The sequence below is a fragment of the Choristoneura fumiferana genome, chromosome 4 (assembly GCF_025370935.1).
Source record: "Choristoneura fumiferana chromosome 4, NRCan_CFum_1, whole genome shotgun sequence".
Classification (NCBI taxonomy): Eukaryota; Metazoa; Arthropoda; class Insecta; order Lepidoptera; family Tortricidae; genus Choristoneura; species Choristoneura fumiferana.
This window is the reverse complement of record NC_133475.1, coordinates 2,462,440-2,488,794: the sequence shown is the minus strand read 5'-3', so window position 1 is coordinate 2,488,794 and position 26,355 is coordinate 2,462,440. Positions and strand designations below refer to the sequence as shown.

The following is a 26,355-nucleotide window of genomic DNA, read 5'->3' as shown; positions in this document are numbered from 1 at the left end:
ATAGTACCTACATTAAATTACGGTTCTTGCAATACAGCCCTGTGTGTGACGGACACACGGAAAAACGGGAAACGTAGCGACATTAAAAGGGTTCCGCTTATCACTTTTCAGGTACAGAATTCTAAAAAAAATTCTCTCCAACGTGAAGTTTCCATAATTATAACTAAACGCATCGTTAGCAAAATGTTCACGCTCCGTCCGTCGATCAATTTGAGCAGCGTGGAGTCGGCGTTGCATGAATTGGTGTCATAAAAATTTAACACGAACGACTTTTTTTCACGAAATTGTAATAGAAGCCCATTTATTCGTGTTCTGATACTTGGAGTAACGTTGGCATTTGTAGTAGATACATAATGTACGAGTATGTAATGAATGTTTTCTGTACTGCACTAGTAAAGTTGTAGAGTATACACAAATGTTCTGTAATAGTCAATTATTGCCTTATTTAAAACTATAAATAAATATGGAATCGAGATTCTTACAACAAGCTCTTTCATGTTAATTGATAACATAACGAATAACTCACGTCTCCAATCGAGTGTAGCTAGACATGTTTCGGGCTAATCCGTACCCCTTCTTCTGAGTTCAGACGTGAATTATCCGTTATGTTATCATTAAAAATGAATGAGTCTCATGGTAGTTTTACGAACTCTTTCATTTGATATCACATATGCTCAGAAACACCAAATATAATCGTCAGCATTTTGTTTGGCGTTTCTAACTTTCAACGAGTTTATTACTTAAGCTTACAGGTTGCAGTTGGATAATGAACTCGCAGAGAGCTCGAAACATAATTATCAGTATTTTGTTTGATATTTAAGACTATTGATCCCGTATAGCGTCTTACTATTTGATGTGCAAGAGGAGAATGGGTTTTGTATGGTAACATATAATGTATATGTATGATACACTAGTGCAAGCAGTACCCTGCTGCTGATGCTGGTGCATTCAGGCACGCTTCAAACCCTCACTACACGCCACAGTTGTATGTGTCGCATAATCTTAATTGTAATGAACGTAACAATAGTATAGTTCCAAAATTGATAATTTTGTAGTTTTCCAGACCTTTTACATCTGCAGAAAATCGAGCACAGCTATATATGGAAAACAGGTTTTTTCCGATTGCATGTAAGTTTATATTTCAGTTCGACTCAGCTTTTTATTAACACAATGAAACTTCTATAACTTATGTAAAATTACATTGTTAAACATAACTCTCGACGCGTGAGTTCGGTCTTCACATTTTTCTTCACTAAAAAGTTTAAAACTTCAAATGTATAAATATAATATTTATCCCAATATGTGTCCCACAGTGTATTCTAGTTCGCCGTCGAAAGGTGAAGGGCAGGCTTAAGCAGGCCGCCGGTGATGGATCGCGGTGACTGGTGTCTGATATTAACTATCTCACCAAAACGTGTTAAGCCGAGTTTAGACTTGCAAGAAAAATCGTGCAAGTTGCATTACATTGCGGCGCTCGATTGACCACTACAGACTCGTTGGCTTTACGACCTCGCAATGTAATGCAACTTGCACGATTTTACTAGCAAGTCTAAACTCGGCTTTAGAATTTATCAAAGTGATACATCATTTCATTATAACTTAGAATTTTTAGTAACTTTAATCGCTTAGCCCATAGGTTACCAAACTTATACAATACTCGTACATATACGAGTACAAAAAAAAGTATCATGGAACACTTGACACCAATTAACTTATCGACTGTTCCAAAGTACTAAACAACGGATAAACATGATTAAATAAATAGATACATACTTATAAACATATTAAACATACAAAACTCAAGAACAAACATTTCTGAAAATGATATTTTCTCATGCATCAGTCAGCAGTCAGATCAGTAACCAATCTAAAATAACCCCACACCGCATATAATTTGCTTAGGAGCACAGCACCGCCGAATCAGAAATGAGGAGATACGTAGAAGAACAAGGGTCACCGACATAGCCAAGCGAATCAGCTCGTTGAAGTGGCAATGGGCGGGCCATATAGCACGGAGAACGGATGGCCGTTGGGGCCGAAAACTTCTCGAGTGGAGGCCGCGGATCGGCAAGCGCAGCGTAGGATATCCACCAACAAGATGGACGGATGACCTGGTTAAAGCCGCAGGTTTACGGTGGATGCAGGCCGCTGCCAACCGAAGCAACTGGAGGTCTGTGTCCAACAGTGGACGTCCTACGGCTGAGATGATGATGATGATGATGATGACAGCACCGCTAACAATAGATACTAATTCATGTGCAAAATAACTCTGTGAAAGAATGCCAAATAAATTATTTTCATTTTCTTTTCATAGATGCGCCCATAAATTTTATACTAAACTCTCGATGCGCGAGTCTACATCAAGCTGTACGAAGTTTTCCATTAACCTAACCTTAAAGTAACTGAAAACTTTATACTCTCGCTCTTCACATCACAAAAAGTTGCAAACCATTTTATAAAATCTGCATTTTTCACATAAAACTCGGAATAATGAAACAGGGCAACACTCGCATAAATTGCGGGGGTGTCTCGTTATTTCCAACAACGACCTCATTAAAACTACAAATAAGCTGTTTGTAGCAGTTTTACCCTTAAAATAAATTGAAATCCCGACACCAAACAGTAAATTTGACGGGGTTATTACCTGGCTTCAGTTATTTCACAAAAGATAGATTTTTGTTAAAGCCGGCCGAGTCGATTCTAAGCGCGACGAGCTTAAGTCCCGGCCGCGTGCTGGCATGTACTATAATTACTTTTGTGGATGTGGTAATTACTTACGTACGCAATGCGGACGTTTACGGCAAAAATAAGCAATGTAAGCCATCTTAACGCACGAGCGCCAATCGAACCATAAGTCGAAATAGTCGCCATGGCCAAAATTGGTCCGCTTGGATCGTTCATTCACATGCAGCTCTGAGAAAATGTAACATTTACACGACTTTAGTTCTTTTATTCTCTATCCACTGGCAACCCTCAGTATATCAGTTCACAAAATAGCCTCCGTGTGGAAACAAAACCTAGCGAATGGCCGAAATGGCCAATCTCCGTCAACGGCCCGTGAAGTTGCCCCGAAAGAACTATCGGGTGAAATAGCTGCAAAGGGCGCCTGAAACGTATATACGAGTCGGCAATAGTGGCTTACAGGGTTCCTTAGTCAAGATAGCAAAAGCGGAACCATTGTAGTTTTCCCGTGTCCGTCCGTCTATACGTTAGTCTACCACATAGACTCTTAGAACTATTTGGCATGGGTGTAGGTACAGTCACCAGCACCAATCACAACAAGCATGCATAAATATCTGATACGACTCGATTTCTAGAGCCGGAAGGACGTGTCAGATATTTTTGCACGCTCCGCTGTGGCAGATATTAATGCTGGCGGGCGGGGGGAGGCGGCCCGCCCCGGGCAGCACATTTAAGGGGCGGCAAAATACCATAAAAATTTAATGGTGTGTGTGAAGTTCCCAATCCGCACTGGGCCCGCGTGGGAACTACAGCCCAAGTGTTCTCATTCTGAGAGGACTGTGCCCAGCAGTGGGACGTGTACAGGCTGAGATGATGACGATAATTCCATAATAATAAAAAATGTCGCACCTACGATTCGGACCGATTACAATGAGTACCCTAAATAAGAGGGCGGTGAAATTTTCTTCCACCCCCGGCGGCTGATACCCACGATACGGCACTGGTGTACATAATAGTGATGCGCAAAACAGTGCCTTGTAATGTACCATATCCATGTGTCATATGTGCCTTGTAATGTACCATATCCATGTGTCATATGTGCCTTGTAATGTACCATATCCATGTGTCATATGTGCCTTGTAATGTACCATATCCATGTGTCATATGTGCCTTGTAATGTACCATATCCATGTGTCATAATGTGCCTTGTAATATACCATATCCATGTGTCATATGTGCCTTGTAATGTACCATATCCATGTGTCATATGTGCCTTGTAATGTACCATATCCATGTGTCATATGTGCCTTGTAATGTACCATATCCATGTGTCATATGTGCCTTGTAATGTACCATATCCATGTGTCATATGTGCCTTGTAATGTACCGATATCCATGTGTCATATGTGCCATATCTTGAATTTGGTAGATACTAAATACGGTATTTGAAACTCTTGAATTTGCCATGTTTTAATATTATTATAAAAATATAAATATACAGACAGTGTTTAGCGAAGAGAAAACTTAAATCAGTTGAAAAATAATTGGATTTATTGTGTGTTTTTTTTAAATCTATATGCCTGTCTCTTTCTCAAACGCTTTTCTCTATGCAGCAAGTACGGCGCTACTTGCATGTGACGCCACACGTGTTGTCTAATTTTATTTATTTATTTGATTCGGTACAATTAGAAAGAAAGAAAGAAAGAAAGAAAGAAAATACATTTATTTAACGCCATAAAAACAAACATAGGAACAAATATACATTACATATTGTAAACAACACAGAGGAAATTAACATACATAAATGGAAACAATTACAGTGTCTACAATACAATTACAATTGCACTCAACATTCATGCACACAAATTTTTAAACTAAATACTAAGAACTACAAAAGATCATTTGCCAAGTACATTTTTATTGCTACGATATTTTTCGCGTATATGTGGCTAGTGTTTGGTAAAAAATATCAACGTTTGAATTACAAACCTTTATAACTTTGTTATTTGTAAAGGTAGCCTAAAAATTGTTTATTATTCGATAACAGGCATTGTGTAGTTTTAATTTATAAGTAACTAGCCTGTTACCCGCGACTCCGTTCGCGTAGAATTCGGTTTTCACTATCCCGCTAGAACTATGAAATTTTCCGGGATAAAAACTATCCTATTATGTCCTTCCGCGGGACTTAAACTATTTGTACACCGAATTTCATCTAAATCGGTTCAGCGTTTTAAACGTGATGAATTAACAAACAAATGGGGGAACTGTATATATAGTTAATTTATTTTTAGGATAGTTTAGTGTAACTTCAATTGTACCTTTTTAATTTAAAATAAATATCAAAACAGAAAAAAAAAACAAACAAACAGACTTAAAAACTTTCGCATTTATTATATTAGTGGGATAAGCAAACTTTATAATATAAACATAGTTTAGAGAAACAGAGTACATAGTGTAGAGCATGAAAAGAGGGAAATAGCGTGGTCTCTTTCACAAATGTAAAACATATTACACGTACAATCTGTTACACAACACAAAATGAACAAACAGGACGTATTAGAGCCGAACGACCCTTCTGTGGGATATCGAAGTTACTCACAAAAGCTGAAACAGATATTACCTTGTAAAACAATCGGACCATGTCCTTCATGTATGGAAAATATACACGTCGCCTGCGGAAAAAGAAAAACAATAATTAGGAATTTGCCGTGAAGTAAATGAGACATTACTAGTGCTTAGTATCGTAGTTTCGATATTAGAATAGGACTGACCCATCGCTTCCCATGATCTGGTGTGAGAGTGGGCAGAGAGGACACCTGCAGAAACCTGCGAAGCAATTCAATGGTGTGTGTGTTATCTCAGTCCGCACTGAGCCCGCTTGGGAACTACGGGTGAAGCATTCTCATTCGAAGGGAAGGTCTGTGCCCAGCAGTGCGTAATACATAGTTTTGGGATGAAGCCAATTGCTATATTACCACACATTATCTCACATGGGCGCTGGGATGAGGGTGCAACTTGCACCCCCCTGGCGTAAAAAAAATACACAGAACAAAACTAAGATACAAATTAAAATCTATAAATGCACCTCCCTATATAAATAAATAAATAAATAATCATGGGACACTTAACACCAATTGGCCTAGTCCCAAACTAAGCAAAGCTTGTACTATGGATACTAGGCAACGGATAAACATACTTATATAGATAAATACATACTTAAATACATATTGAACATCCAAGACCCGAGAACAAACATTCGTATTATTCATACAAATATCTGAACCGGCGTGAATCGAACCCGGGACCTCAAGCTTCGTAGTCAGGTTCGCTAACCACTTGGCCATCCGGTCGTCAAATATATAGATCCAAGATGCAATGCACTCTTCTGAAAATAACCGGCGCCCATGCAATCCGATAAAAAAATTCGCAATCAAGTTCCTTCTCAAAAACGCAGACTTTCCACTGAGAGCCGTATTGGGGCGTAGTTTTTTACGTCCACAACTGTTCCACTAGATCTTTTTCCAAGCTTTCCCCGAGTAAATTACCAGCAATCCAACCTTTTGAGCAGGCGCATGCGTCATTAATCTTGCAAAAACAGCGTTCGAGTGCGGAGGCGGGACCTTAAGAGAAGTCTCTTCGTTCCAATCTCCATACAAACGTAGTCCCGGTCTCATTTGAAAACTAGGCAACAAAAATAGATTAAATTTTGTAATTATGGACTAGACGTAATTATCTATGCCTGTGGCTTTTTCAAATTTTCATATAAATGTGTAATATCAGAATTACAGGAGCTCAAAAGTCGACAAAAAAAGATGTCAACTTTGCACGAGAATTACAGACTAATAAAGCATTTTTACAAAAATCGAAAAACCACAGGCATAGAAAATATAATGGATGTCTTGATTTTAATATATCATTGATTTCTGTGCTATACTTTCCGTATAATATGAGGACAACGAAACCCAAAATTCAACCGCCAAAATGTTGAAAAGCCTACAGGCTATCTCGATTTAAATTACGGACGTCGTTGCGGAAGGCATGGGGGGGACGGCTGCAAGCGCTTATGTCACGAGCGATAAAGACAGCAATATCCCAAACGAATACCTAACGCGGCCGCGCGGCCGGCAGGGAAACTTCTCTTAACGGGCTTGCGTTTTATTTGTCATCTAATGAGGGTACGGTTGTGCCTTTAGATTAACTATCATCATCCCAGCCTATACGTCCCACAGCTGGGCACAAGCCGTCAGAATGAGACGTCTTGGGACGTAGTTTCGGCGCTCGGTAGTTTTGTGCGATGAGCGCTGCGTTAAACGCAATGCGTTTGACGCACCTGAATTTTGCATCAGATAATCTAATTACTAAAGTATTATTAGTTTATTGCTAAAAGTGGCTCCGAAGCGGTAACGTTTCGTGTGCTGTGCCTACCCCATTTGGGAATACAAGCGTGATGTTATTGTGTGTGTAATTTTTAAAAATAATCTGTTCATAGTAATTTGTTTTAGTTTTAGGTTTATTTTTATTTTGTGTAGGTTTTTTAAGTATAATATAGTTTTTTTAATGCATTATCTATTTTATTATTCTTAAATGTCGATAAATAAATTATCTGTTTATTTCACTGAATTACAAAAATCTTCCACTTAGATTCCAATCTTAGTTTTAAAGATTTTAACGAATCTAATTATCGTTCTTACATCTAACTATATAATGATATGAATGAGCTTTATGATGTAATGAGGGCCACTTAGTAATGTGGTGATGAGAGCTTGATAAAACACTGTGATTTGTGTTGCGAGCGCAACGGCAAGCATATTGTGGCGATTGTAGCGAGCTCTGTTGGCACGGGCACTTATTTGAATATCGAAATTTAAAATATCTAAAGTTAAAACGTCGACGGTCAAAATATCGAAAATCAGAATGTCGAACGATCATAAGGTCGAAATTCAAAATGTCGAAAGTATAAATTATCGAACGGTACAATTATCGAATGCTAAAATTTCGAAAATCCTAATATCGACGGATAAAATATCGAAAATTGAAATTTCGAACGATTCTAAGGTCGAAATTCTAAATATCGAATGTCTATAATACCGAAGGGTACAATAGTCGATTACTGATAAGAAATTTAACCGTGGCACTCGCCGGCCGCTCCCGCGGCATGCTCGCTTCGCTCGCTCGGCTCGTGCTTGTTTTGGCCACAGTTGAACCTAACACGCTCCTCCTCGCTGCGCTCGTCGTCGCACCTAAACTTTTCGGTTGAATTAATAAGACTTCCGTTTTAAATTTTAGGTACTAAGTAATCTAATCTAAAAATTAGGTGAATACATCGTTTTTTTTATTCGACTGGATGGCAAACGAGCAAGTGGGTCACCTGATGATAAGAGATTACCACCTCCATAGACACCTGCAACACCAGGGGATTCCAGATGCGTTGCCAACCTAGAGGCCTAAGATGGGATACCTCAAGTGCCAGTAATTTCACCGGCTGTCTTACTCTCCACGCCGAAACACAACAATGCAAGCACTGCTATTTCACGGCAGGATTAGCGAGCAAGATGGTGGTAGCAATCCGGGCGGACCTTGCACAAGGTCCTACCACCTGCACAATCGTGAGGTAACCTGTACAAACCTATGAAGCAATTCAACGATGGCTGTATGAAGTACCCAATCCGCCACTGGACCGCAAGCACTCTTTCTGACAGGGGGGGCTACTACGAAATTCGAAAATCAAAGTTCGTATCGTACCGTCCCTCTCTTTCGTTTTCATGTGTGTGTTTCAGTGTAGCATGAGCCAGCAGTTAGTGATAGTCTAGGTAAGGTAGATACCTTAGCTATATTATATACTATACCTATTGATATTGGCACCGACTTCAATCTGATCAGTAGGAAGCGCACTCAGAAACATATCTTAATTAAGAAATTATATATCAGTTTGAAACGTTAGTACGCGAAACAATACGTTTACTGGATTTACTACACTTGATTACACTGTCTTTTATTACATTTGTAATACAAAATTACCTACGATAAAGCCATTGTTGTTACCTTTTAGAACAAAGTTTACTGATGCAAAGCTAATTGAAAAAAATGTCGCCGAAGCCAGTTGCATTCATTTTTTAGTAGTAAAAGCCATGCTATCTCTGGAACTATTGAAACTACGTTAATTTGAGTTTCTCTCTAATGAAGAACTCAAAAACCTAAGTATAATGAGCTTTAGTGGTTCATTATAACTTTAATATTGCAAACGAGAATGCAGAAAATAAATGTTACCATTTTTGTTTTTGCTTCTCCTGAAAAATGGGCTTTTGGCTTTTACCTACTACATTTCATACTCGAAGGGTCGATATCCACGAGCAAATCCGTCGGCATAGCGTTACTCGGTAAGAAACAGTCGGTGAATCATTAGATAAGCGAAAATATGTATGTATTATGTAAATACGTGAGGTATCCCATCTTAGGCCTCTAGGTTGGCAACGCGTCTGCAATACCCTGGTGTTGCAGATGTTTATGGGCGGTGGTGATCTCTTACCGTCAGGAGACCCATTTGCTCGTTGCCATCCAGTAAATAAAAAATAAAAAATAATAAAAATGTAGGTACAACTTTTGCCATAAAGATTAACGAAACATTTGTATAGTCGGAATAATATAGCTTACTATAGCACTATAATATGTTGTATGTAAGCTTTGTGATGTGTGATGGATGAGGCCACTTAGTAATGTGGGGATATGATCTAAATAAAGAAGATATAGAGACGCAAATACCAGTGATTTATGTTGTAGAGCAGTGGCGTGATCTTATCAACTTGCCCAATTTTTTACATGATAAGTTATGGCAAAGGTTTTGTAAACTAATTAAGAGGTTGTCGCACCTAAGACACAATTTGCGCTCCTTCACTGTCCGAGTTGCCCAACGAAAATGTTCCCCCAACGCCACTGTTGCAGAGTACAACTAGTTTTTCAAGAACGACAATTCATTAAATTTAAGATAGAAAACTCGTAGCTCCCAGTGAACATTAATCATCATAATATCAGCCCTAGGACGTCCACTCCCTCCCCCTTATGAGCTCCCTATATTTTCTTATAATAAAATAACCAAACCAACATAAGGTTGGAAAACTCCCGACTTTGTCACTTCAAAGTTCAAAATCTCAAAGATGGCTCAACCGATTTTGATGAAACATGTCTAAGAACCATCGCTAGAAAACCTGATTTCAAATAAATAAAAATTGCATTCAAATTGGTCCACCCGTTATAGCTACGGTGCCACAAACAGACATACAAACACACAGACACACATAGCAGTCAAACTTATAACACCCCTCTTTTGCGTTGAGGGTTAAAAAAGACAGTTGGGTTGTCTAAGGTTTTCAGTTATCTTATTACCACCTTATGTATTGTGTTTTCATAAATTATATGTATGATAGTCTTTAATGTATTTATTTTATGGCCCTGAAATAAAAATGGTTTTATTATTATTATTATTTACACGATAAATATGTGAGCCTGACCTTCCACTGTACTCATCAATCTACGCACGTGATCGTGTTACATAATATATCTAGATGTAGCGTCACGTCACCGTCGGGGCAAAAATATAAAAACATAATAAAAGAAATGCTTTCATAGTGGATGCCGCCTGTTTTATGAAACATGTCTAGCTTTATATAAACTAATTAGGTGTATAACCAGAGGCCGTAATTTTAGCGGCATTTTTGATCTGTCATCACTATCATATCACCAAAATTTGTGGTGACGCCGATCCACGCGCCCCGACCTACATCATCTCGGTCAGCCGACACGAAAACCGGCGCCGCACATATGGGAGGGGATGTAACTCAGATTTCTATATGATTGTTTGAAAGTCAAATTGCTGGTTATAACAAATGCAAGTTCATACCTTTATATATTATTCCCGCGCAGTTATCATGCCATATGTATGGCTCAAAGTAAGCTCTTAAACTCTCAAGATATCGTACTACATCTGCTTCGCTTACTTTTCACTTATCGACTTCCGATATTCAATATCGATGATTATATCGATACACAACATGTTCAAAAAGATTAAAAGTATAGGTCAACAATAGACGGAAAATACAAACTGAAATATAGATGCATAGAAAAACCAGAAAAATAAGACCAGCGCTTCTCGATGAGGGCTACAGCATAGATGTCGCTAGTGTCGCTGCTTAAGTGACTAAATAAGAAAACAAACAAGTTGAGATATGTGGTGCATAGGAGAAATTCGTGTCTGTATCACTGTCCAGCGGTGGTGTAGCGGTATAGCACGCGGCACGGAATGCCGAGGACCTGGGTTCGATTCCCAGCGCTGGTCTATTGTATTTTCGATGTGGGTTTACGGGATGACCGTAAAAGTAACAAAAAAAATTGGAATTTAAATAAAAAATACAGAAAGATTCCAAACAAACTATCTTAACAATAGACGGCTTTATCGTTAAAGAGCGATCTCTTCCAATCAACTTTGAACGGTCGAAAATGTGAAATAGACATAAATATGGGTTATGCAATGTAAACAATGAATAGTTAACAATTTCTAATTAAATAATTCAATTTCATATTTAAAGTCTATAGTAATGCTAGTAAGTGTTCCATTAGTGTCCTTATACGTAAAATATATTGCGATTATTATTTTACGATGATATCATTATCGATATTATTTAGGTAGAGTCGATAAGTGACTTCTCAGTCACTATGACAGATCAAAAATGCCGTAAAAATTCCGGGCTCTGATGATCACTTTCACTCGTCATCATCCCAGCCTAAGTACGTCCCACTGCTGGGCATAGGCCTCCGCCCAGAAAGGGTTTCGCGGACGTATTGGGAACTTTACACACACCTTCAAAAAGTTTCCTCACGATGCTTGTCTTCAATGTAAAGTTTGTGATAAATAATATAGGATGTAATTTCGCACAGTCTTTATTGTACATAAAAACACATGAAAATAATAGAACACAGGATAATAAGATGTACAAAGGCAAACTTATCCTTTAAAGGGATCTGTTCCAGTTAACCTTTGAACTTTGAATTTTTGAAAAACTCAGAAGTGCGAGGATGGGCTTAAACTCACGACCCTTTAGAGGATAAAGGTCAAATCATCAGACCACAGGCTTAAAAAAATTGCATGGCAGGGAGCGAAACTTTGATGCCGGTGACGTCATTATGACGCAAATTGACATATAAGTAGGGTGTTTTTATAAAATAATGTCATTTATAAGTACTGGCCGTTTCAAGTGTCAATAAAATATCCGTAAACTAAAGAGGCCAATGAGTTGTTAGTGATTATCTATAATCTAGATAAAAACACTCTATATGAAGCTTGACGTCATACGGCTGTCATACGTTAGTATCCAAAGAGTAATAAAGTACCTATGTTAGTATCTCTTAGTAGTCTATGCGGCTGTCACCAGCATCAAAGTTTCGCTCCCTGTGCATGTGTATGCACGATCTTTTCTGTAAATTGAGAAATACTAATATAGCAACAGCAGCTGTTTCGTAGCATCTTCTCAAGCAGCATGTGGAAGGTTTACTAGATCCTAAAGTTATTCTGAACATATGTGCGATATTGAATTTGCAGTATCGTGAGAATTTAATTCCAAAACTAAATAAAGTAAGCAGCTGCACCCAGCAATGCAGTTATTCGCCCATGTCCAACGAAATAAATTATACAAACTTTACAGGGTGCTGAATAATTAAGTACAATACAACACAATTACTCTTTATTGTACACCACAACAGTAAGCAGAGAACAGGTACGCAAAGAAGAGAAAATTACAAGTGCCAATAATTAAAGGGATTATTACAATATTTTAAACTTTCACGGTTCTCACTCATTAATATTTATCGGGACTTAATCATGAACTTTATCGGGACTTAATCGGGACTTAATAATGTGCGGAATTACATTTGAAATTTACCACGAGCTTTGCGGTGAAGGAAAACATCGTGAGGAAACCTGCACAAACCTGCGAAGCGATTCAATGGTGCGTGCGAAGTTCCCAATCCGCACTGGGCCCGCGTGGGAACTATGGCCCAAGCCCTCTTGTTCTGAGAGGAGGCCTGTGCCCAGCAGTGGGACGTATATAGGCTGGGATGATGATGAATCATGAACTATTTATTGCTAAAAATATCCCGACGTTTCGATTTTTCTGCAGCGGTCGTGGACGAGTCGCTTGAAGTGTACGATATCACGGCTCAGCGAGCGATTTTTTTCCATGTTTACTATGAGCTTTACGGTGAAGAAGATTATCGTGAAGAAACCTGCGCACCTACGAAGAAATTTAATGGAGTGTGTGAAGTTCTCAACCCGCACTGGGCCCGCGGGCCTGAGCCCTTTTATTCTGAGAGGAGGCCTGTGCCCAGCAGTGGGATAGGCTGGGATGATGATGATGATGATGTCCCTTTTCCTGGTATCAGTAACGTAACCGATCGCTCAAATTTGATTATAATTTGAATTGTCCACTTGTTCCTTATATTAAATACCGATAACATACCTATAGTTTCAATAAAACCACTCGAGTTGGAGCGATTCGTGCTTTGTTGGCTAATCAAATAAAATTAGGATCTTATTTCCTGGCGACAGGACCGATCCAATTAGGATGGCTTGTTGGGACACTCGCCGGGACTAGTGGTGGGGACAAGTTACGAGCTTTAGGCGAACTCGTTCCATCGTAGTTGCGAGAGAGAGAGAGCAGTTTATTTTTCAGTCGATACTCAGAAAAATATATTAAAAGGAAAAACAATAACAAATACGAGTAGCATATATATTAGCGTAGCGTATAAATAGTATTATGCTGGGTCTCACCGTCCCACTCAGAGTAACGCTGTGACAAGCCGCAACGCTGTTTTTGTGGGACCCATTTAAAACTAAAACTACTGTGCTGTGACGACACGAACTTGACTTGACTTTTTAGTTGAATCTCGTCTGTATGTGTCTATGCCGAAAAACGGCTGGAAGGTTTCAACGTATAAGGTGACATTAGATTCTTCGTAATACGGTATTGACAACTCCTGATTTTTGCCATATCTTAATATTATTATGAAAATATAGATATACAGATAGTGTTTAGCGAAGAGAAAATTTAAATGGATTATAGTGATTTTTTGAAAAATCTATATACCTGTCTCTTTCTAAAACGCTTTTCTCTATGCAGCAAGTGTGGCGGTACTGGCGTGTGACGTCACATGCCAGTATGTCTTTCTCTGTCTAATCTTGAATTTCAAACCTTTATAACTTGTTATTTGTAAAAGTAACTTAAAAATTGTTGTTCTATTCGATAACAGGCATTGTGTAGTTTTAATTTATAAAACATATATAAAATAGTCAAATACCGTATTGTCGGAGTGTCATTAATAATATTGCAAAATGGCGTCGGGTGACTGGTGAAAACAATGTAACAATATGGCTATCAATCGAAAGCTAAATAACCTCATTAGTGGGATTTTTTGACCTGGTCACGATTTTAAATACGATCCAACTGTTGAAGTTTAAATTACTTAACAGAAGCCAGAGCCTTATTATATTTTTAGTTTTTATTTTGAAAAAAATAAGGCTGTCAGGTTTTTTAGTAATTTGATTATTTATTTATCGTAATATCTATTATTGATACACTCTCGCATCTACGTCTATACATGAAGAAAGCAAGAAAAATGATGCAAGTTGCATTAGCTTACGGCAGTCGATTTACCACATCAAACTACTCTGCTACTCTGCTTTAAATACGATCTCGCAATGTAATGCGACTTCGGTCATTTTTCTTGCAAGTCTACACTGAATCTTACAGCATCAAACCGCTACCGCTTATACCTTGGCCCTGCCTAATATCGAGGCACCCATTTCTACCTTCACGTGGACTCGTTATTACTTTACTGGAACTGCGCGTAGTTATCGCATACATAAACATCTTTCACCCATTCTCGCTCGGAGTAACGTGGTTAAGATTGTTCTTTTGGAATCTTTTTGTATTTTTATTCCAATTCCAAATTTTTTCTTTTACGGTCATCCCGTAGAACATAAATTGAAAATTCAAAGTCTTTGTAAAAAATACAAAAAGATTCCAAAAAAAATATCTTAATTTGATTGCTTAGTAACGACATCTCTTGTCCGGGTGAGCGGTTAGTTCCAATGGAGTGCTGAAAAAAGTTTCTCGATGAGGGCTACGGTGTAGATTGCGCTAGCGTCACTGCTTAAGTGGCTATAATAAGAAACAAGCAAGCTGAGATATGAGGTGCATAGGGGAAATTCGTGTCTGTACCGTTGACCATCAGTGGTGTAGCGGTATAGCACGCGGTACGGAATACCGAGGACCTGGGTTCGATTCCCAGTGATGGTCTTATTTTTCTGGTTTTTCTGTGCATCTATATTTCAGTTTGTATTTTCAATTTAACGTGGTTAAGTAATTTAAGAGAACATCCTGTATATTGTTTCAATATGTGTGTTATTGCTTGCATGCCAGTGGTTTCTTTGAAGGATAAAATCCGAAAGCACATTATCAGACAAAGAACGAAAGTCACCGACGTTGCTCGGAGAATTAGTTCGCTGAAGTGGCGTTGGGCTGGCCACGTCTGTCGCGGGACCAATGAACGGTGGAGCAGACGAGTCCTTGAATAAAGACCACGGACTAGAAAACGTAGTGTAGGGCGTCCTGAGGCACGGTGGACGGACGACCTTAAGAGGGTCGCTGGCAGCGGATGGATGCGAGGGGCCAGAGTGTTGAGGCGCGCCATGGAAGAGGCCGTGTCCAGCAGTGGACTGCTGTGGGCTGATGATGATGACGTGTGTTATTAGTCAGCAGTACAAGCTATGAAAATGTTGGGGACTGAGAATAAAGTTAGAGTTTCTTGGTTCAAATTGAATCATGGTAGGGTAGGGACATCTGCTTAGTAGGTATAATGAATATGAAAGTTCCTAGCTTTTGGCTTTGTACTTTGTTAATTAGGGGTTAAGTTCTTCTAGGCTAATTTTTGATCTTTGTTTTGCATATTAAAATTGTATACCTAAGATGTATTTATAGTTATACAGGTAGGTACAGATTTATTTGGTCGTGCAGCCGTTTTGACTTTGCAGTAAATAATAGAGTTCCATATTATGTCCACTTGCTGGCTTTTTAATCTAGGTTTAAGTGGTCTTAAGTCCTGTCAGATCCATACAAGAACTGTCAGTTTAAGCCTTAAATCAAGATTTAAAAAAGCCTACAAGATGTCATAAATGGAGATGAAAGTCCACTCATTTAATACAATGATTAATTGACACTTCGGGTGGCATCGTATTTTGATTAAGATCCGACTTTTTCCGATGTAAATACATTATGCACTATAATCTCGTTATGTCTATGTCTATCCGTTACTCAGTACCCATTACAAGGAGACCTGTGCCCTATTTCACAAAGCTAACTACAAGTTACATTTTACAAGCGGTAGTCTTTGTTTCCACTCAGACCGGTCTTGTGCTTTTCGCATCCACCGCGATCTTAACCAGGTCGTCGCTCCATCTTGTTGGAGGCCTACCGACAGTTCGTCTCCCGGTCCGCGGACGCCATTCGAGAACCGTCTGACCCCATCGGCCATCAGTCCTGCGAGCAATGTGCCCCGCCCACTGCCACTTCACTTTCGCAATTCTTCGGGCTATGTCGGTAACCTTAGTTCTACTGCGGATATCATCATTTCTGATTCTATCCCGCAGAGAAACTCTGAGCATGACCTCTCTATAGCCCTTTGAGTGACTTTGAGCTTCCTCATAAGGCCCATCGTTAGCGCCCACGTCTCAGATCCGTATGTCATCACCGGCAACACACACTGCCACATAGCGCACACTGCTGCGGGAATGCGTTGGATGCGGAAAGCACAAGACCGGTCTGAGTGGAATGACTTGGGGGAAGCCAATGTCCATCAGTGGACGTCTTTCGGCTGACATGATGAAGATGAGTCTTTGTTTAACAGTATGCATCGAAAAGAAACTACCGCTTGTAAATTGTAACTTGTAGCTTCGTGAAATGGGCCACTGGTCTGCGAAGTAATTCAATGGTGCATGTGTGGTTCCCAATCTGCACTGGGCCCGCATAAATTCTAAAGCTCTCTGATTTTGATTAGGAACCAGCGACAATAATAAAAATATTTACAAAAATTCATTAGACATTAGCAAAAAACGGCCAAAAAAATCACGTTTGTTGAATGGGAGTCCCCCTTTTTTTATTCTGTTTAAAAAAAAAAACTGTTTATTATAAGTCAGAATAACATTAAAAGAATTTATAACTACTTAGCTAATAATCTTTATTATTTAAAAAATTATAAAATTGTTATAGCGGCCACAGTTATACGTAATCTGTGAAAATTTCAACTGTCAACTATCACGGTACATAAGATACAGCCTGGTGTCATAAGGACGGACAGCGAAGTCTCAGTAATAGGGTTTCCGTTTTTACCCTTTGGGTACGGAATCCTAATAAAAATTACGCAAATTATGTTCAGCGTAAAATAACACTGCTTAAATTAAGCGACTATCGAATTACCTACGATAAAAAAAACATGAAACAGGGAAATCGACCATTAAAAATAACCGTCCAATTAAACCGCGCCCGCGGCGCGGCGGTATCAGGGATTATCTGATATTTCCCGGAACGGGTTTGTACATTATGAACGTGTGTTTTTCATATTTGCTTACTGATCAATTTACGCAAGCAATTTGCTCCCGAGAAATCAAAACATAATCTACGTTGATGATATTCTATATACCCCGTATTACGTACCTTAATGCTAGTCATTCGTGGTGGCCTAGTTGTTTGATCTATGAACTCTCTAGAGGATCGAACCCAGGCTCGCATCGCTGAGGTTTTCCGAATTCATATGTAATAGACATACATTAGATATTTACCATGAGCTTTACGGTGAAGGACAACTTCCTGAGAAAATCTACACAAACCTGCGAAGAAATATGGCATGTTTTGAGTATGGAGCAGACAAATTTGCAAACCATTTTCGACGACTTTCTGGTATCCGATTGAGTTGAAATTTGGCCACGGATACTGGTAACGGTAACGTAGCCGCGACGCCAGCGCCGCACGAGGCAGCGGTACTGGCAGGGACGCCAACTCACGGGTGCTGTGTAAATACTGTCTATATTCTAAAGCCTTAGGTCTAACTTATAGTCTAAGTTGTATATGTTGGGAGAGTGTGTGTGTGAGGCACAACTCACACTACACTTATGTAAGTCTCTGGTAGTGAAATTATTGTGCTCCAGCTAGGATCATTTCCACATGACGAAACTCTTCTAAAGAATGAACTTAAAACTTTGTACCTGCGGATCAATGTACTGTGGATGGGCTAAGAAATAATTACCTATTAATAAAAACTCATTACACTGATCATACCTTTGCAAAACACTGCGTCGATCCGCTCAACATACGAGCAGAATTTGCTAAGCAAATGTCAAATGTAAAAGTTTTATTATTTTTTTCATTGTTCTCTTAAATTTTTAGAGCATACAAAATCATCAACGTATATTGTTCATGCATAAAATATATCTAAGCGCGCCTAGATCGCTGTATCGCTGAATAATCGTGTAATAACTCGCAGATAGCTGAATAAGGGTATTTTAGGGGAAATATGGGGCACTTGAACCCTGATAAGTGGTGGGTCCGTTAAGCCGCTTTTGTATGATTTATGGACCTCTTCCAGTAAACGAATACTATAGACAGTTTGATCTTATAAATATAGATACTAAGTGGAATAAAGCTTTGATTTGTTCTAAGAGCTTTTGATGTTTATATTTAACTTTAAATGTATGTTAAGGGCGTTAAGTTCCTGGAGAAATAAGTTTGTTTTATATAGTAACTGTTACCTGTGTTGTTAGTGGTGTTAGTGTTTAAAGAAGAAAATAAATCGTTGTGGCCCATTGGATTGATCAATGGCCTCTCAAGCAGAAGATCGTGGGTTTGAATCCGGGCATGCAATTCTGAGTTTTTCGAAGTTTCACGAGCTATACGGTGAAGGGAACATCGCGATGAAATCGGCACTAACGTGTGAAGCAAATCATTTGTGAAGTTCCCAAATCAGCATCTGGGACATGAAGCTATAGGATGAGGGTGGAAAGCAGAATACTTAATTCCCTTTTAGGTACTTCTTAAATTGTTTACTGTAAAAATCAACGTAGTCTTAACAGTCAGCTCTAGTGCCGTAGAGATAATCAGGTTTAAAAAGAGGTTCCGTCCTGCTGGTGCTTTTAGGGTTTCGTATTCAAAGAATTTAAATTTATTGTACTGTTCTTTAGACTGGAACTCCGTCCTCACTCTTTATTTGTCCGTTATAAGTCGAAGAAACGCTCTAGCCCCTAAGATACAGGTTCTTACCTAGTTTAGGGGACAGAATGTTGACCTTTTCCACGACCAAGTTATATCTTTAGTGGACTTAAACTCATGAAAGTAAATTACTGTTTTGTTGTACAATAAATAATTATCATTATTATCATAAAAGGGGGCATCGGGACCCTACTACTCCGATACCGATATCCATACTCATTAGTGTCCATTAGAACGATTTCGCGCTACATCCGGTCTGAACTACTATACTACTCGTACTTGTATGCTCATGTTCATGAGGACCCGGGTTCAATTAGGCCAGTATGTATATAAGTATGTAAATATCTATATATGAACGTTTATCCGTTGCCTAGTATCCATGGTACAAGCTTTGCTTAGTTTAGGACTGGTTCATTTGGTGTCAATAATGTACCATGATATTTTTTTATTTTTTTTTAGGGTTCCGTAGCCAAAATGGCAAAATCGGAACCCTTATAGTTTCGCCATGTCTGTCTGTCTGTCTGTCTGTCTGTCCGTCCGCGGCTTTGCTCAGAGGCTATCAATGCTAGAAAGCTGTAATTTTGCAAGAATATATATGTAAAATATGTCGACAAAATAGTACAATAAAAAAAAATTTTTTTTTGAGAGTACCTCCCATAGACGTAAAATGGGGGTGTTTTTTTTCTCATCCAACCTTTTAGTGTGGGGTATAGTGCGGGATAGGTCTTTTAAAATCATTAGGGGGTTGCTATAACGATTTTTCAATTCAGGGTTTTGTTTGCAAAATATTCAACTTTAAAGTGCAGTTTCATTAAAATCGAGCGTCCCCCCTCTAAAGTCTAAACCGGTGGGTGGAAAAACTTGAAAAAATTCAGGATGCTAGTAAGTATATCAAACTTACAAGGATAACTATAACGGTTAAGTTTTCTTGAGAATTATTAGTAGTTTAAGAGTAAATAGCAGCCTAAGATATAAAATATATCTAAACTTGAAATAAAATAAACAAACTTGGAAAAATACGAAATCCTTGGAAAAATATTACTTAATAATTTCGTAATGGCTACGGAACCCTATTTCCGGCGTGTCTGACACGCTCTTGGCCGGTTTTTTTATATAAACAACTTGCTGACCGCGTAATCAAAACTAAATCTACGTTGATGATATTATACCTTGTATTACGTAATGATAGGCACTACTTCGGTCTATATTTTTGCAGATTTGGATAGTATTGCGACATAGCACTAGACTTATTATCTTCCTTTTAGTTTTTAGTTTTCTTCCTTGTAGATATGCCTAGGAATTTCATGATCTGCCTAAACGTCACTAGGCAAATCGTTAAACGGTGAGTTTTGAACGATATGGCGGATGTCCCTTAGCCAATTCATGAAATGGCGCCATTTCACGATATGCCTAGGAATTTCGTGATTTGGCGAATTTTACGATCGGCTGCCGACATATCGCACACCTAGATTAAAACAGTATTAACTCAAAAAATCGTTTTTTTCAGAAATGGCAAAAATGTTGATTTGAGAAAACTATACACGATAGAAGCTTATTTGTTGAATTTTTTAAAGCAAACTGAGATTGTAAGTTGATGTATTCATAATTTAAAATTTAAAATCATGTAAAAGATAAATTAAATACCATTTTTCAGTTGTTACAGTTTTTTAGAATTAAGTGTATTTGATTTCCGTAATTATTTTTAGTTGGAACTGTTTTGTATACTACTTTTTGAATTAATTCGATTTTGATACAATAAAAATGATAGTAAGCCATTCATTAAGAGAGTAGTTTATTTGATATTTGGAACGTTTTATGAGGTTTAAATGAAAATAATGAATTTTACACTAGATATTATTCAATAGGAACCATGTCATAAACTTTTACAAGGCAAATGAAATCAAATGAATAGCTCTACGAAAAAAATGTTACAAATAATTCTTCCTTAATTATCAAAAAACACTTAAATTACACTTGAGATCAGTCGTGTTAAAATCTTCTCAAAAATAATGATGTCACTGTCGTCACTTCGTATTGGTGAAATATAATAATCAGGTCGTTGGATCTCAATTGACTGGGCCATTGGGTTATTTGAAACAGAAAAATAACCCTCAGGTGATGAATTTTGTTCCATTTGACCGGTCAACATCGGTAACTCTTCCCTTAAAAAGCTATTTTCCATTTGAAACTCTTTGAGACGGCATATTAGGGTTAACATTTTATTTTTCTTTTTCTATAACCATTTGCACGAATATCCGGCCCCGTCCCTTCATATTTCTAAAACAAGTATTTAAATTATTAAAGGTTTATTTACTAACCATAAAAAGCGTATTAACTCAAAAATGATAAAACTCAAACATGCCTAGCAAATCATAACACAAGTGACATTTAAAACAGTTTCAACATAAATTACTGCGTTTTATGAAACTTAAAAGAGTCGTCCATCTGTGTTAGTTCAAATTATAATTAAGAATAAATTCTCATTCAACAAAAGCGACGCAATTCAAAAGCAATAATTAAAACCATGAAAACAGATATAACTAAAAATAATCATAGGGAAATATCTTACCTCGGTCATCAAAACAGTGTTAACTCTAATTTGAACAATTTATTATCCATCAGTCGTGCAACGCCAACTCATCAAAACTGTATTAACTTGAAATAATACTTAAATAATTACATTAATCAGTTAACAAAACAGTCTTAACTCGAAATACATCGGTTTTAAATCAAAGTGCTAGCATGCACTCAGCGTTGTGTTCGGTCGGCAACTAATGATGCTACTGTCTTGCGGGTGGGGGGTGAGGCACCGCCGCGTGCAAAAGAGTCTTACAAAGCCACCTATCGGCGAGTTTTTGGAATATTTTTGGTTCTGTTTTATTGGCTGACGCGGCATCATCTGTAGATGTCGAATATACTATTAACTAAAAATACACCAATTTTGAGTTAATACTGTTTTGATCTAGGTGTGCGATATACATTAAACCTAACCAACGACGGGTTTTAAGCTACAGTTAAACCACAGTAAAAGCAACATGATACACAAGTTAAAACCGAGTTAAACAATCTGCAACTAACAGCTTTCAGGTTAAAGTGCAGAAGTTACTCAAATTCTACTCTGTTAACCGCAGTCTCCTAAACACAGTGGCGTAAGGTTTATATTCGTGTGGTTGTTTTGGAAGTTGAAGCTTACTTACTAACAGTGGTTATTCGCAGTTTGCATTTGCAATCTCTAGAGTACTCTAGACTACCTACGTAATTAAGTTTGTTATATTATATTACTTTAATTTACCTGTTGACAGGACAACCTTGGACGCCTTATAATAATAATTTACAATACGAGTGCAGAAAGTTGACAATTCCCAACGACGTTGGTGATTTTAAAAAAAACACGGCTAAGTGCAAGTCGCAGCCGCGCATCGAGGGTTCCGTACCTATATCTCTTTAAAATCTAACTAGTTAGATACAAGAACTCGTACAGCCGTAAACAATACAGTTCTAAAAGTAAAGAAGAAAAATTATTTTAAAGAACTTAGCCGCAGGCAGGCTGTGGTTGAGCATAAGCCTTCTCTGTGTCAAAGTCAAAAAGTCAAAATATCTTTATTCAATTTAGGTTATAACAAGCACTTATGTGAACCCCCGGCTTTATCCGCGATCTCCATTCAAGAAGTTTTCGGTTCAAGAACTTTTCGGTCGCAATGGCCATCTCTAAGAATTGTCTAAGATATTTTAATTATACGACAATGACAAAACCAAAAGGAGCTGTATTTATTAGATTAGACAGACAAATAAAACAAAAGCAGTTCACGCGTGACAAACCTAGCTCAGCAAACCCTGTCGCCGGTGAATTGCGGCGGGTTGAGTATCAAAGGGCGCCGGTCAAAGAGCAGTGGCAGCCCTGATAAAAACTACCTGCGCTTGCTGGAAATAGATTAGAGAGTCGCGCTGATGGTAAAAGGTGAGATAAGTTTAACGGCATATGTTGATACAGTATCGCCACACAGAATTAGTGAGAGGAGATTATGTTATATAATGTTAGAATATAAGGTAAATAACTTTCATCATCAGGATAGGTATTTTTATTATGTCTTTACGTGATATAAAATAAAGTCCCTGTCCGCCATCTTTGCGTATAGAGTTATTAAACTAAGAGACGGATTTAAATGCTGTATTCACCGTCAGTTAGATATTTTTTCACGGAAGGTTTATATTATGATACATATTCTAGCGACGCGCCCCGGCTTTGCGCGGGTATAGTTTTTGGGAAATGCTGAAAAACGAGATGCGTCTTAGATTACGATTACAGATCTTTTTGAAAATTGTACCCGAGTAAAGGCGGAGCGAGTCATTAGTATACAGTCAAGGGCATAAATATATGTACGTTACCAAGGCATCAAAACTATCTATACACCTTTATGCCACTAGCCATAAGGTTGATGTACTCGTACCTGTACAAATATATGACGCTATGGCTGTATAGATAAATATTTATGCCTTCGACTGTACCTACCTATAAATTAAACAGTAACTTGAATGGCTGACTGAGATTTACTCTCATTGAGTACAAATGGAATATCGACAGCTCGAAATTTGCCAATTTGAAATACAACAACAAGGAAAACGGTCCTATCGTGAAAATCGACAAAAATGGAATCTTGTCTGTTGACGTATAATCAGAAATAATACCATTTGTACCTATAGAAATTTGGTTCTAAATATTTTTCAGCACAATAATATTTTGACAAAATTCTTTTTGGAGCGTACGAATTCAAAGTCAATTAAAGTGGAAGATGTTCCATTTGTACTAAATGACAGTAAATCCTGACTGACAAGGACGGAGCCTGGACCAATGGAGATAGAAACTTGAAAGTTGGCAATCATATGTCATGATGATAAGGTGCAATAATATGGGATTTTTAGCCAACTTCCCGAAGGAGGGTTATGTTTTTCTAGCGTATGAATGTATACATGGCTATTTTTTTAGTACCCTCTCTGCAGCGTAAGCGTAAAATATGACTTAGGTATCATTAGATTCGACAAAACTGTCAGTGTAACATGGTGTCTATAATACCTATTTGAAAAGAGCGTTCATGAATAAAAAAATAAATTCTAAAATTATGGACTTTTCTTTTTAGGTTTTATATTTTTTTTTCATACTATTTCATTCCAGAATTTATATCTAGCTTTGTCTCCAATCCTTGGTATTGTGCACACGTTTTTTGTTTCTATCATCATCATCATCCCAACATACGTCCCACTGCTGGAGTACAGGCCTCCGCCGCCGCCTTTACCGTCCCTTAAATATCTTCGCAGGTTTTGTGCAGCAAAACTCGGTGTGTTTCTATGGTTTTTAATTTTTGATAAAATCAGCCCTCCGATCGATTTGGAAGTAGGAACTTCATTTCACTAGTGACTTTTATTTGTAGCTACATAATTTAAATTTGCATGGGCTAAAACTCACACTTTCTCAAAAATAAGACCCAAAATAAATCAATTATTCGCCCCCACACCCTAACTCAGAGGTTTCCATAAAAATATAAAATAATGTACTTAATGAGTAATTTATAATTAAATAAACTTTTATATTGTTACAACTACGTTACTGTCTTTTTTTGACAGTTTATAAGCGTAGTTTTGTATATAAGTGTATGCGATTCGTACAAAAGGTGTCAACGAGACCCTATTAATAAGCCTCCGCAGTCCGTTATGTTATAAATTATTATGGGTATACTATACGGAACCCTCTAGGTACTCTACGCGGCAGTCCGACTCGCACTTGGTTTTTTTTTACTGATGTGTCGTGAAACTTTGATGAACGAAAAGTGTGCCGTTAGAACCAAAAGGTTGAAAACGCCTGCCCTAACATCAAATTTAATCGAAGTATTTCGTTCTGAAATGAGTGAACCGTAATGGCCTAGTGGTTTGACCTATGGCCTCCCAAGCAGCTTATCTTGGGCTCAAACCCGAGCTCGCACCTCTTCAGTTTTACAAAGTTCATGTGCGAAATTACATTTGAAAATTACCACAAGCTTTACGGTGAAGGAAAACATCGTGAAGAAACCTGCACAACCTGCGAAGCAATTCAATAGTGTGTGTGAAGTTCCCAATCCGCACTGAGCCCGCGTGTGAACTACAGCCCAAGCCCTCTCATTCTGTAAGGAAGTCTGCGTCCAGCAGTGGGACGTATAGGGTGAGATGATGATGATGAGTTCGAAATCTCCTAAATAAATATACCTACAACAATTTCAAATTAATTACATGAAAACATAATAACCTAACGATAAAAATTTCATTTTTAATACAATCTTTTTTAGCTGACTGTACTTTTTGTTGACTGCACTTGCATTGTCTGTCACCCAAACTACATTTGCATACCAAATTACAAGTCGATGCTATTAACCGTTGAAGAGTTCCGTCCTGCGGAGACGACCCTGGCTGGACTACCAGGATGTCACTACTAGATTATTGTATTGTCACGCGATTTACATAAGTATTCCAAATTTCAAGTCAATCTGACTAGGTACTGGAAGTTGGTCAAATTTAACTTGCAAGATTTGATTACAGACAGACAGACAGACAGACAGACAACGGGACAGGTGAAACTATATAAAAGCTTTTAAAAAGGGCGCATTAAAAGCAAGGAGAGCGTCGTCATCCTTACGTACCCTACAGGCGGGGCTACTACGAAATTCAAAAATCGAAGTTCGTATCGTGCCGTCCCTCTCACTCTCATATTAAATAATATAAGCGAAAGCGGGACGGCAAGATACGAAGATCGAATTTTGCACTTCGTAGTATAAGACCTGGAAAAAACTGCCAACCTATGGCATTTAGGTACATTCGTATTGACCGATTTAGCTGTTACTGCGAAGTCATCGATAACCTACCCCCTCCCTAAAAAGTAAAGTAGAAAAAACCGGCCAAGAGCGTGTCAGACACGCACGAAATAGGGTTCCGTAGCCATTATGAAAAAATTAAGTAATATTTTTCTAAGGATTTCGTATTTTGTACGGAATATTCCAAGTTTAGGTATACTTTATAGCTATTTACTCATAAACTACTAACAATTCTCAAGAAAACTTAATCGTTATAGTTTTCTTTGTAGGTTGATATACTTACTACCATCCTGAATTTTTTCAAATTTTTCTACCCATCGGTTTAGATTTTAGAGAGGGGGGACGCCCGATATTAACGAAAATTTGTACTTTAAAGTTGAATATTTCACAAACAGATCACTGAATCGAAAAATCGTCTTTGCAACTCCACATTGGTTTTGAAATACCTATCCAACGATACCCCACAATACAGGGTTAGTTGAGAAAAAAAAAAATTTTTTTTTATTTTACCACTTTGTCGGCATAGTTTAATA

The 26,355-nt window shown here is 38.0% G+C and overlaps 1 protein-coding gene across 2 annotated transcripts in view; it reads right to left on the bottom strand.

Moving 5' to 3' along the window:
* mmm (missing minor mitochondria) overlaps positions 1–21,771 on the bottom strand; it is a 41,729-nt gene extending 19,958 nt beyond the window's left edge. Inside the window, exons 1-2 of one of the 2 annotated variants that reach the window (XR_012451312.1) lie at positions 21,556–21,771; positions 21,035–21,263 (exon numbers count right to left, since the gene is read on the bottom strand). The gene's annotated coding sequence lies outside the window, so the exon portion shown is untranslated. Of the gene's footprint in view, positions 1–21,034; positions 21,264–21,555 lie in introns of those variants that run through there. The other variant, XM_074086555.1, reaches the window with a different exon arrangement.
* Between the last annotated feature and the right edge of the window lie 4,584 nt (positions 21,772–26,355).